Source organism: Protomyctophum bolini (genome assembly GCF_963924005.1).
Source record: "Protomyctophum bolini genome assembly, chromosome: 15".
Classification (NCBI taxonomy): domain Eukaryota; kingdom Metazoa; phylum Chordata; class Actinopteri; order Myctophiformes; family Myctophidae; genus Protomyctophum; species Protomyctophum bolini.
The window spans coordinates 5,611,194-5,623,881 of NC_137876.1; positions in this window are offsets into that span (position 1 = coordinate 5,611,194).

Below are 12,688 nucleotides of genomic sequence, written 5' to 3' on the forward strand. Positions count from 1 at the left end.
GTGACAATCCCCGCCGGGATTAATGAAAGAATGATTACTGTCTATATGCCAGGATGTGTGTGTGTGTGTTGTTTCGACCGGTTGTTACTCTCTGCCTTGAGCATGCAGAGTACAGGCCGGTGCCAATGCATTTATATTAGAAATATAATGCACTTTGTATTTTTTTAGGCAATTGCCCCAGTTTTTATGCACATTTTTACTATAGTATAGTGCTCTTCTGTGCTTGTTTTTAAACTATGAAGAAAGTATTCAATGAATGAATGAATAAATCAGCTGGTGAGACATATTTGGCCAGTATCTATACTTTGACTAAAGTACCGGTGTGGTGAGATGAAGATCTGTCAGAATGGACATGGATGTTCCTGAATGTATTTCTCACTGAACGACTAGCGTGTCGACCATATTCAGAATAGAAACTAAAAAGAAACAACAAACAGTGAAGGAAGGATCGGCCCCTCAGTCAGGTCAGGTCAGGTCAGCTCAGATCCACCCAGGAAAAACCAAAAGGCTATTGTTATCGTGCTGGCGGTCACCTGCCCTCCGGGAAGCGGTCCCTAATTAGCATCTATCCAGCAAATTAAAAACAAAAGGCTGAAAAACAAATCAGAGGAAGACAAAGAGATCCTAAGCGACAGAGCCAGAAACCACCAAGTGGCGTTCTGACGTCTGCAAATGTCACGGTGGACGTACGGCGGTGGGACGGACAGACACATTGTCGTCCTCTGTGTCATGCGGACGTTTCTCAGGCTAGTGCAGCCGCTCACGGTCCGGAGGCGCAAGTACAGACTAGAACAGATCTACAAGCTCACACAACACGTGTCACGACATGAGCATTGCAGATCTTTTGAAAATAAAATGTTTTTTTTAATTTAATTTATTTTTGAGTGGTGCAACCACTCCAAGGAACAGTAATGTCCGTGTTCACCTATGTGTTGTTCACCTATGTGTTCACCTGTGACGTTAATATAGTAAGTGCTCACTGCTTTCGCAATGAGCACCAGTATGAGTACCAGTAGGGGCCCTGTTGTGCCAGAAACAGAGAGAGAGAGATAGTATTAGTGCTGCACAGAGAGAGAGAGAGAGAGAGAGACACACACAGAGAGATACCACTCAGTTCACACGGGTGTGATTATTTAAATATTCAACCAATGAAAAGTATCAAGAGCTAAAAATGACAAATAATAACTACATTGCGTTTTTTTACATTATACATTTCCTGAAAAGTATAAAGTGTCGACATGAGCGACGGTATCATGCTATAGTGGCGCCAGAGCAAAAAAAAACAGACAAAAAAAAGGTTGAGAACCGCATGCTCAGTCCTGGAGGACAGAAGGGATCAGGGAAGGACGGACTGGGAGGGAGGGAGGGAGAGGGAGGAGCAGCCAATGCAGCGGCTAGGGGATCATTCTTTTTGAGACGGGGGGTGGTGAGGGGGCGCGTGGCAACGGGGTGGAGGAAGAGCGAGGGGCCGGGTGACATTTTGTCATCTGCTTAACCCATTCTGACCTGAGATCAGATTCATACAAGGTTTCCACTGGACACACACTGGTCTGATTAACCCATTCTGACCTGAGATCAGATTTAAAAAATGTCAGTCGTTCTTTGATTTTTCAAAAATAGCAGACCTACAAGCTCGTAGCGCGCCACTCGGTGGCGCGCTATGAGCTTGTAGATCTGCTATTTTTCAATAGCTAAAGCATGACATGATGCCAGCACCAAAATGGGTTCCCGTTCAGAATGGGTTAACGCCGGGGTCCCTTTGGGGGGCTAATGAGCGCCATCATTTTTAGTGATCAATAAATCATGCCTTATTGATTTCTCCGCGTCTCCCCCCGTCGATGCCGGCTTCTGTTCTCTGAAAGTCAGCCCCCTCTCTCCCCCCCCCCCCTCCCCCTCCTCCCCTCCCCCCGTGCGGTGGGAGGGGAGGGGGGGGGGGAGAGATGGAGTGGTGGGAGGCTCCTCGTGGGAGCAGATGGTGGGGGAGGGGGGAGGGGTGTTGGGCGGGATGTGGGGGGACCGATGACCCAAGGTACAGTACAGGCCTGCATGGGAAACCGCACCACAGCTGCTCTACTAGTTGCTGTAGAGGTATGTGTGGCTGGTAGACTACTGAACATCTGCCCCTTTTTTTTCACAAATGTCAAGTCGTACCTGACACCTGTATACCCGTGGCATTAAAAGGGCCCGCCAGTAGGAGCAGGATTTGACGCATTTGACGCGACTCTATACGGCATTCTGATGTTGACACGACGGGGTTCTTCATGTTGACGAGGACGGACCATTTGCGATCCCACAACTGTCAGTATTCGAAGTCTCGTATAAGTCGTCTCTACGTCGTCCTCAGACGAGCCCTCCATCGGTGCCCCCATGCAGTCATCTCAGTTCTCCATACTGTACATCTGGCCAGCTCATTTGTGCTTAGAAAAAAGAATAACCTGGTCTCGCCTCCCGTCAGACTCGGTCTCGAGTCTCTCGACTCAGAACCCCCCCCCCCCCCCCCCCCCCTCGGACCTGGTCTTGACTTGGACTGGCTTTAGGTGGACTCGACTACAACACTATGCTGCACATTGAACATGGCAGGAAGACACCGCTACGTTTTGACCTGCTGCGCATCAAACCAAGTGTGACGTTGTTGGGGGATGTCGATTGCACGTTTAATGTCGTGTGTGTGTGTGTGTGTGTGTGTGTGTGCAAACTGTGCATGCATGCGTGAAAGCTTTTTCATTTCATTTGGTATTTGGGATCTTATTTATTGAACAATTTCATAGAACTATGAAATAGTTGTTTTGCCTCTCTCTCTCTCTCTCTCTCTCTGTCTGTCTGTCTGTCTGTCTCTTGCAGGCAAGACCAGACACGCATGCACGCCGCACACACACACACACACACACACACACACACACACACACACACACAGAGAGGGAGACATGATATAGAGCTGGCCAAACAAATATGCTTACCAGTGCAGTTGCATAAACTCTCCCGGCTGCGATAACAAACTGCCACGCCTCCCATGCACGCCGTTGCGTAATCTCGCGGCTGGAGTGTTTATTTGGGCCATTATCTCTTGGCCTGTCAGCAAGGCCTCGCTGAGGCAGAAGACATGCTGGAGAGCGTCCACGACTGTTGGTTTTGATAAACACCTGTGTGCATGCGCCGCGCACGCACACGCCACAGTCTTTGCAGAGAGCTTAATCTGCACTATTGGACTTCCCCTCCCTCTCGCTCTCTCTCTCTCTCTCTCTCTCTCTCTCTGTGTGACCCCAGGAGCCACATTACCACGCCTGCGATGGCATGGCTCGCAGTGAAGCATTTCCTCTCTCACGCTGGCTGGGTGGGGGTGCATGTGTTTATGTGACACTGTGTGTGCGTGCGTGTGTGTGTGTGTGCCTGTGTGCGTGTGTGTCAAATGAACTAGGCTACCACAGACTGCATGAGGAATAAAGATGCTTGTATACGCCCTCTGAATCGACGGACGCCTGAAGTCGGACAGCTCAATAATGTGCGCGCAACCACATACGGTCCCTCCAGGCAAAAGCAAAACAAAATAAAACTGTCCCTTGTTTGCTTTTATAATAAGAAAAAAGTACAAGAATAGTGCAGAAAATTAATCCTTTGGTATCACTTGGTATGCGAGTTTTCTCTCGGCTACTGGCTGCTAGTATTGCTCAATCTCCACTGAATCACAATAAGAAAACTCTGCTTTTTCCCCCGGACATCCGTCGCTAGTCACAAAGCATCATGGGACATGCAGTTTTAAGTAAACGCTTTGTTGTTAATGCAAATATAAATCACAATTAAAATGAAATCAATATAGACTTTAAATGAAATCAATTCGTTTTAACTTAATCAAGTCCTTTTAAACTGTAAATATTAATAATAAAACAGCTTTTAACCATTATGCAAATGAAATGTCACACAAATATGAACTATGTAAACCAATTTAAGTTACAACACCTTGGTTAGTTTATGAGGTTTTAAATAAAAAAAACAGTGGTTGAAAGTAACTAAAGCGCTGCACTTCCCCCGCTGGCAGACTTTCCCCGTTCTACATCAAACTGTCTTAAATCTATAAAAGCATCATTGTAGCACGAGTGCCGATCTACAAGATCACAATGCGTTGTGGTGTGATGTGTTGGGGAGTCTGTAGATCTGTCGTTTCCGTCCCACAACAGAATGAAGCTATTAGTACAGTAACACGATTCCGGAGAACCGGAGTATAGGCCTCCAATACACCAATATTGGCTTAATCTGTGAATCCTAATCCCAGTTTTAGGAAAGCCACTAATTTAAAATGACGGGCTGTTCTTTTTTTTATTGTGAATCCACATTGTGAGTCAGCAAAGTCACGAGTTAAACTAAGGAGCAAGAGAAACAAACAAACTATGCTATACCTGCCTGTTAATTGCACGATTAGATGTGACACGCCGATTGAAGCGACAGACCTTCTGTAGCAGAGAACGCAGTGAGCCGTCAGGCCTGCAGATGAGCCCTGGAACACCAACAGAAAGCATTTTTGTCGATTACAGACGCATGTTTTGTTTTAACCCATTCTGACCTGAGATCAGATTCATACGAGGTTTCCACTGGACACACACTGGTCTGATTAATCCATTCTGACCTGAGATCAGATTCTAAAAATGTCAAGTCGTTCTTCAATTTTTCAAAAATAGCAGACCTACAAGCTCGTAGCGCGCCACTCGGTGGCGCGCTATGAGCTTGTAGATCTGCTATTTTTCAATAGCTAAAGCATAACATGATGCTAATACCAAAAGGGGTTCCCGTTCAGAATGGGTTAACCGCCGGTGTGAACGCAACGCAACGCTCAATGGATATCAATTAATGACTAATATTTCGCCGGCTTTGCTTGGATACAGGCAGTAGAATTCTTATAATGGAGTTCTCCAACTTTTAATTGGGTTGTGAGGATGTGGATGTGGCTCTCGTGTGGCACACTTTTTTAAACGCAAGAGTGACAATACGTCGCAAATGGTGGCGGCGGCGGCAATTAAAAACTTTATTTTGCGTTGGAGAATTATCAATCATATCATATGCCGGCACCCCTCAGAAATACAAAGGAGAATATTGCAATCCTCTGTCATTAACACTTCTGAAGAGACTTTCATGTTTCAACCAGTCGGGGTTTTTGTAGGTTTGAGATGAATTTGCTGACCTTGAAACTTAATGAACTTCTTGTCCCACTGGACCCCATATGATGTAAATCCTCTCAGTCTATAAATCTCCATGTACCCATTTATCTGTTTTAAGGGCCTTTCAAACGAGAAGCGAGTACTACCAGTCCGACACGCAATAGTCGTGACACCCTATACCCCAAACGTAACGGAGCAATAGAGCGGCGCAGTCCCTCCCCCTTTCAGAACAACGAACGGCCCAGGAAATGAAAACGCAATGCATTTCCCCATAGGCAGTTTTTATTTAATTTATTTAAAGACCTTTTAAGCGTCGTACGAAGCCAACTCTTGTCGTGACAAATCATGACAACACACACAATATTTCGGGCCAAACAAAGAATTAGAAAGTAGAAAAAAACCGCAGGTTACAACACTTTTTTTGTTGTTTTTCTTCTTTGTAATTATTTGTTTGGTCCAAAATATTGTGTGTGTTGTCATGATTTGTCACGACAAGAGTTGGCTTCGTACGATGCTTAAAAGGTTCTTTAAATAAAATAAATAAAAACTGCCTATGGGGAATTTTGCATTGCGGTTTCATTTCCTGGGCCGTTCGTTGTTCTGAAAGGGGGAGGGACTGCGCCGCTCTATAGTCTGACACCCTAAAACCCCAAACCTAACCGTGCGCGGACGCCACGCGTGTCGGAGCCATGGGTGAGTCTTAACCGACCACGTATGAGTCTTAACCGACCACGTATGAGTCTTAACCGACCACGTATGCCGGGCTACTGGTGTCAGACTAACGTACAGTATGCCGCCCCTCCCGGTGCAGTCCTAGTTTGTATATGACTGATGAAGAGCATGCACTCTACTGTCACTTTGCGGTGAGATTAAAACTCATCATTCATATAGAATCCCGACAGCTTGCTCTTCTTTCTAGTTTTTTTTTTTTTGCCAGCTTTTCAACAGATTAGGCAAACGGCACAGAGCAAAGCTTATGATAAATATAACCACGGAATGAGTGATTCGTGCTCGGAGAACCTCCATGACACGTTTAAGCGCCTGGATGGCTTTAGTATGGAATTCAGTCAATTCACGCGCCGTGGTATAATGTTTGACTCTGCCCAATTCGGCTGCTTCCGAACTGTGTCCTATGATTTAGACCAGGGGTGCCCACACTGTTTTGACTTGAGAGCTACTTTGAAAATTACCAGTTCAACAAGATCTACCCACCGAAAAAATGTATAAAAGTGTACCTGGGGCGGCTTTGGAATAGCGTCGCTGGCGTTATGTATAAGACAAATGCACTTGGAATGGTAAATAGAGGGAGAAATGGAATAGGTTAAGGGGTTTGGATTTAATTTGTAATTCTACTGACATTCTGTGAGCAGTAACACTCTTGCAAACAAAGTATTGCATTATGGGTTTGAGCTGACAGGCCCCTTTTTGATGTCAATCATGAATCAATCAAGTCAACTTAATTCATGTGGCAGATGTCAAAAATATTTTTCTTTTATATTTAAATAAAATATTATTTAGGGGCATGTCATGTGATCTACCTGCACAGCCTTTGTGATCTACTGGTAGATCGCAATCTACCTTTTGTGCACCCCTGATTTAGACAATCGTAGGACCAGAGGCAGTGTGAGTGAGTGGCGTCCCTATACTAGCCATATCAGTCACTTCCGACCAAGGATATTCAGTCAGACGACTCACGAATAGTTTGAGACCAATATTAGCTTGAGAATGTGTTTTTATTTGTAAAATGCAAGTGAGTGTGAATATTTATATTCACATTACTGTATTATATTGTACATTACTCCCTGCTCGGCACATTAGCAGACAGTCATGTAGGAGCAGGGAGATACACAGTTAATATCTATAACAACCCCCCCCCCCCTCCTCCCCTCCCCCCCAGGGGAAAACGGAACACTTAGGGAAAGCAGAGCCTACTGTTGAAGGTCAAGGTCAGGTTTATTCATGTCCCAAGCTGGGCATAATTCATTTTACAGCGGATGATGATAAAAGCTCTAAACACACATTTACAAACAGTAAAACATATACATAAACAACAACAGACATACGTATTCATTATCATAAGATACACTATACATTTAAATTAGTGGTGCCTGCACGCGGGGCGGCTCGCCGGAACCTGGGTTCGGGTCTGGAAGTTCCGGGGACCCCACACACATGGACCCCCACACGGAGTTGCACCACTTTTAGGTTTAGGTTTATTTATTTAGCACGTAGTAAAAAAAAATAGACAATAACATATCAAATAACAAAAATACAATGCAAGGAAGGGAAGAAGCCAGCTGGCTTATTTGGAATCCTCTCCTGTACGAAGAGGTCATTGGTTTAAACAGATTAAAAGTTCATAAAGAACAGTACAAAAGTCTACAAGTTGGCAAAAAGGGGGCAGCTGTGCAATAAATAAATAAAAACAGACTGCACAAAAAAATGGAAATAAACAACAACAGACACGCAAAAGAAAATATCACACACGGGTGTGATTTTACTATTTTGGCGGCAGTAACATCAGCCGTCAGTTGATTCTCCGTATCCAAATGAGGCAAACGGCCCGGGATCATTTGTTTATTTTGGGAACACAGTCCTTTTTTGACGCGGTATTTAAAAATAAATCACACCCGTGTGAACCGAGTGGTGCAACTCCCCTCAATCTCTCTCACCCCCCCCTCCCCTCTCTCTCTCTCTCTCTCAATTCAATTTCAATTTCAAAAGGCTTTATTGGCATGATAAATATGTTTTACATTGCCAAAGCGTACATACAACAAAACAAAAGTCAATAAACATCCCAACAATAATGAACAACAAGCAATACAGTAACAGTGAAAATAAATTAACAAACATAAACATAACAGCAACTTAATGACCCTGTTCAGACAGATATACCTGTCTCTTCTGTCCACTGGCTGTCCCTCAGTTGATGACAACTCCATACATATTTTGCTGCCAAAACTGTGCATTTGGACTGTTCTCCCAGAACATATTGGAGTGATGAGTTATTAATGGTGGATTCAAATTCTTTATATTTTTCTTTAAATTTAGGGAAGAATGATTCTCTGATGTCTTTATACTTGTCGCATTGTAACAGAAAGTGTAGTTCCGTCTCCACCTCCCCTTGAGAGCAGAGTGAACACAGTCTGTGTTCTCTAGGCAGCCAGTTCTGTCTGTGTCTGCCTGTTTCTACTGCCAGGCGGTGGTCGCCGAGTCTGTCTCTCTCTCTCTCTCTCTCATCAGCAGGCAACAGTGCTGTTTCTCTCTGTCTCTCTGTTTCTGGCAAACAGCACTCATTTTATACTGGTGCTCATTAACGTCACATATAGATAGGTGAACACAGACACACAGGTCACATAGACACAGACACACGGACATTGCTGTTCCTTGGAGTGGTTGCACCACTCAAAAAAAGTCTATGGGAATTCTGAATGGGGGGGGGGGAAATCCCAGTGTTTACCCAGTGTTAATTAGACTTTGCTGCTTCATTTCATGAGCTGCTCGACACGAGTCTATGTGCCTAAACTAGCTCGTAGGCAATAACGCACCATTTACCTACACAGAATAACGAAATAATTTTTTTTGTTGGGTGTCTGCATGGTGTCTTTACCACGCCTCAATGTTATGAATTAACAACCGTGACACACGGAAAGATACATTGAACTGGATAAATTGGCTGAAAAGTTCCATTTATCCCTTAATCGGCCAATCAATAGTGCAACACCCGCGGGAGGAAGGCATCATTAGCGTCCGATTTCCACATTGGCGTGTGTGTGCGTGTGTGTGTGTGTGTGCACACGTGTGTGCACACGTGTGTGTGTGTGCGTGTACGTTTGTCATGTATGACTGAATCTACAACAAGGCCTGAAAATTGATTGTGCGCGGTAATATTTAAACACTATTTGTAATGGATGCACGTCAATGTTATTGCCAGAGCAAACAGTCATGCCCTTATTTCCAGTCATGTATGAAAATGTGCTTGGCAGTCAAAGGGACACGACATCATGATGTGGCCTGCATGGGAATTGAATTCACACTCCAATCAAAGACTTTTCACAAGACTGTATACATAAAGTGTATACACTGTATAATGAGAGCGCCATTAATGGGACTGAGCATTATATCCGATTAATACGTGTATGTATGTATACGTGTGTCACGCGCCCAACATAACAGATCTACTGTATAGTTGATCTGTTTTAATTGTGGTCTAGTTGTAATTAACCAAAAATCTTGTGATATTTGTCGGCCTTTGGACCATTGGAAATGCACACGGACAAGACACAAGACATGGACAAGACAAGATAGGTGTGAATAAGACAAGATAGATAAGACAAGATAGGTGTGAATGAGGCCTATATATAGTATGTCCAGTATATTTAGTCATAAAGGCATACATGTATGTATAGCTTATGTATAGTCAGTATTGTCGACCAACGTTTTTCCCCATATATGTTTACTCCAGGAAATGAACACTATATGGCGGATAAACCACGTCTAAATCACACTTTTTAGCTTTCAACGCTACAGACATGGAGACCATACTTAACATTCCTGTCGTCGACTCGTACCCCCCCAAACCCCCCCAACCCCCCAAACCCCCCCAGCCCACTCCACAACAAATCACCTTCCTCTATCAGCCGTCGCGTCTCCGTCTGTCACGGGTTGTACCAACATTAGTTTGCCAGGGGTCGATACCTTCGCCTCTAATTACGTTAACCCATTCTGACCTGAGATCAGATTCATACGAGGTTTCCACTGGGGACACACACTGGTCTGATGAACCCATTCTGACCTGAGATCAGATTCTAAAAAATGTCAGTCATTCTTCGATTTTTCAAAATATGAGCTTGTAGATCTGCTATTTTTCAATAGCTAAAGCATAACATAATGCTAACACCAAAATGCGTTCCCGTTCAGAATGGGTTAAGAAAAGGGGGTTGTGCATGTGTAAAAAAATAAAAATTACAAAATCACATTAGGGCCACATCTAATTAACAGCATGTGTATTAGTAGCGGGGGCACCATCAAAATTGTATCTAAATTAATTAGGTTTTGATTTAAGATATTAAATTCTAATTAATCACTGGGAAATGGAAATGATCCATGACGCGGCTCCAGCTGTGTGAGTTTGGGGAGCCCTTATTTTATTTTATTTTATATCTTTGTACGTCTTTTTTTTATATACCACTTTAAGGATACTGTGTGTGCGCGTGTGTGTGTGTGTGTGTGTGTGTGCAAGGGGGGGGGGGTTCTCCCCGAGCACCAATCCTCTATCTATAACGCTTACTTAATGGGACAGATGTATGGAATATTTGGCAATTAGGGAGGGTGCGGTTGTGGGGGGGTATGGGGGGCTAATGGTTGAAAAATGGGTGTCATAGTGGATAAACATGCGGCACGCTTTGTCTGTGGATGTGACGGGTGGAGGAACACGCTCTCTGCCGCGTGTTCATGGTATATGGACTGCTCCAGTGTCGTTTTTGGCAGCAACATTTAGATTTTATAGTTTTAGTCATATATATATAGTCTCTTGAAACGTCTTCATTCAGTTTTAGTCACATTTTAATCACCTGGAATGTTTTGTTGTTTAGTCTATAGTTTTCGTCGACTAAATATCATAAGATTTTATGTGACTAAATCTATACAGTTGATTTAGTCGAAAAAAAAAAAAAGGCTGATTGTACACTTGCTGAAAATTGTCAAATGACTTCTACTGGATCTCTTGTCCACTATAGTCCCTTCCTACCATTTTAGTAAAGTTTATTTTTGTTGACACAATTGTCAGTATATTTAGTCTCAGTTTTAGTCATCATAGCTTAGTTTTCATTTAGCTTCCAGTTAGTTTTCGGCAGTGAAAATAGGTAGTCGACGAACGTTTTTCGTCTTGGTTTTTAGTAGTAAAACAACACTAACGTGCAAACATGGAGGCGAGTTGTCTTTCATGTCAGTGTTCTTGAATTCGAGGCGCCTTGACCCCTGACCTTTGACCCTATACAGAGTAAATCAAATCAAACGAGATAGATATGACACGGTCAGAGATTACAGCTATCGATGGAAGGATGGATGGATGGATGGATTATAGCTGAAATATATGTTACTGAACAATTTGTTTAGAATGTCCTACATGGTGTGTTTGTGTGAGTCGTGGCGCGTGACGACCACGTGTTACTTATATTAACACAGCATGTAAACTCGTGTGGTACGAGGGATGTAGCTTAACCCATTCTGAACGGGAACCCATTTCAGTGTTAGCATTATGTTATGCTTTAGCTATTGAAAAATAGCAGACCTACAAGCTCGTAGCGCGCCACCGAGTGGCGCGCTACGAGCTTGTAGGTCTGCTATTTTTGAAAAATCAAAGAACGACTGACATTTTTAGAATCTGATCTCGGGTCAGAATGGGTTCATCAGACCAGTGTGTGTCGAGTGGAAACCTCGTATGAATCTGATCTCAGGTCAGAATGGGTTAATATGCATGCGACGTGTTCATGTATTTATGCATGTAGGATATCTGCGCCATAATGGAGTTTGTTTAGGTTTGCTTGTTGTTTGCTATACGTATACCCCCCCCCCCCCCCCCCCCCCTCGCACGGAAAAGATCAAACAATGGGGAAAAAAAAGGAAACACAAGGGCACTGGTTCATGGATGCTGGGACGTGTGTGTGTGTGTGTGTGTGTGTGTGTGTGTGTGTGGGGACAAATAAGCGTGCCATAGTGTATATCCTTTTCTCTCTCTCTCTCTCTCTCTCTCTCTCTCTCTCTCTCTCTCTCTCTAAGTGGCTCTCGCTCGCTCCCCTTTTGTGATGATTAGCCCGCCTCCCGAGGGGAGGGCGAGTTAGCAGAAGCAAAAAAGTATCGCTAACGAGCTAAAGCTCTGCCCACCCCCCACCTGCACCCGATGCCCCCCCCCCATCCCTCTAAGAAGCCTCAGTGACTGGTGGGGTGGTCCCAGGAGGGGGTCCGCAGCACACCTGTTCTCTCCTCCCTTGCCCAAAGCGCACACACACACACACACACACACACACACACACACACACACACACACACTAAGTGTTCCTGTCCTATCTGCTGCGCCCCCCCCAGTCCAATCGCCCGTTGGGGGGGTATCTCAATACCCACCCGCTGGGACAGCCATTCTTTTACTTTTTATTCGCTCATTCTCTGAATGTGCCGTCCCTCTGTTCTCTTTCTGTCTGTCTGTCTGTCTGTCCACACTTTACGCCGTTCTTACAATCTGTGCTCTTTGCTGTTACATTTTATTGTTTGTAGGCTGCATGTCATATTCGCGTGCGTGCGTGCATTTTTTGTTTTGCAGCAGTAATGTCTACAGTTCCTGTTTTGTACAGATGTAATATTCAACCACATGCTGAGAGTCACAAAGCTCTGTCTAGAGTCTTCCTATACTAATATAATCCATAACAGGTTATTCTTCCCTCACACAAATTCCCAATAGGGTTTTGTTTCACCAATTACTAGCCTACAAGTTATACACATAGACATATAGAGTAGCCTACATTGATTATACCAACAAGTAGGTC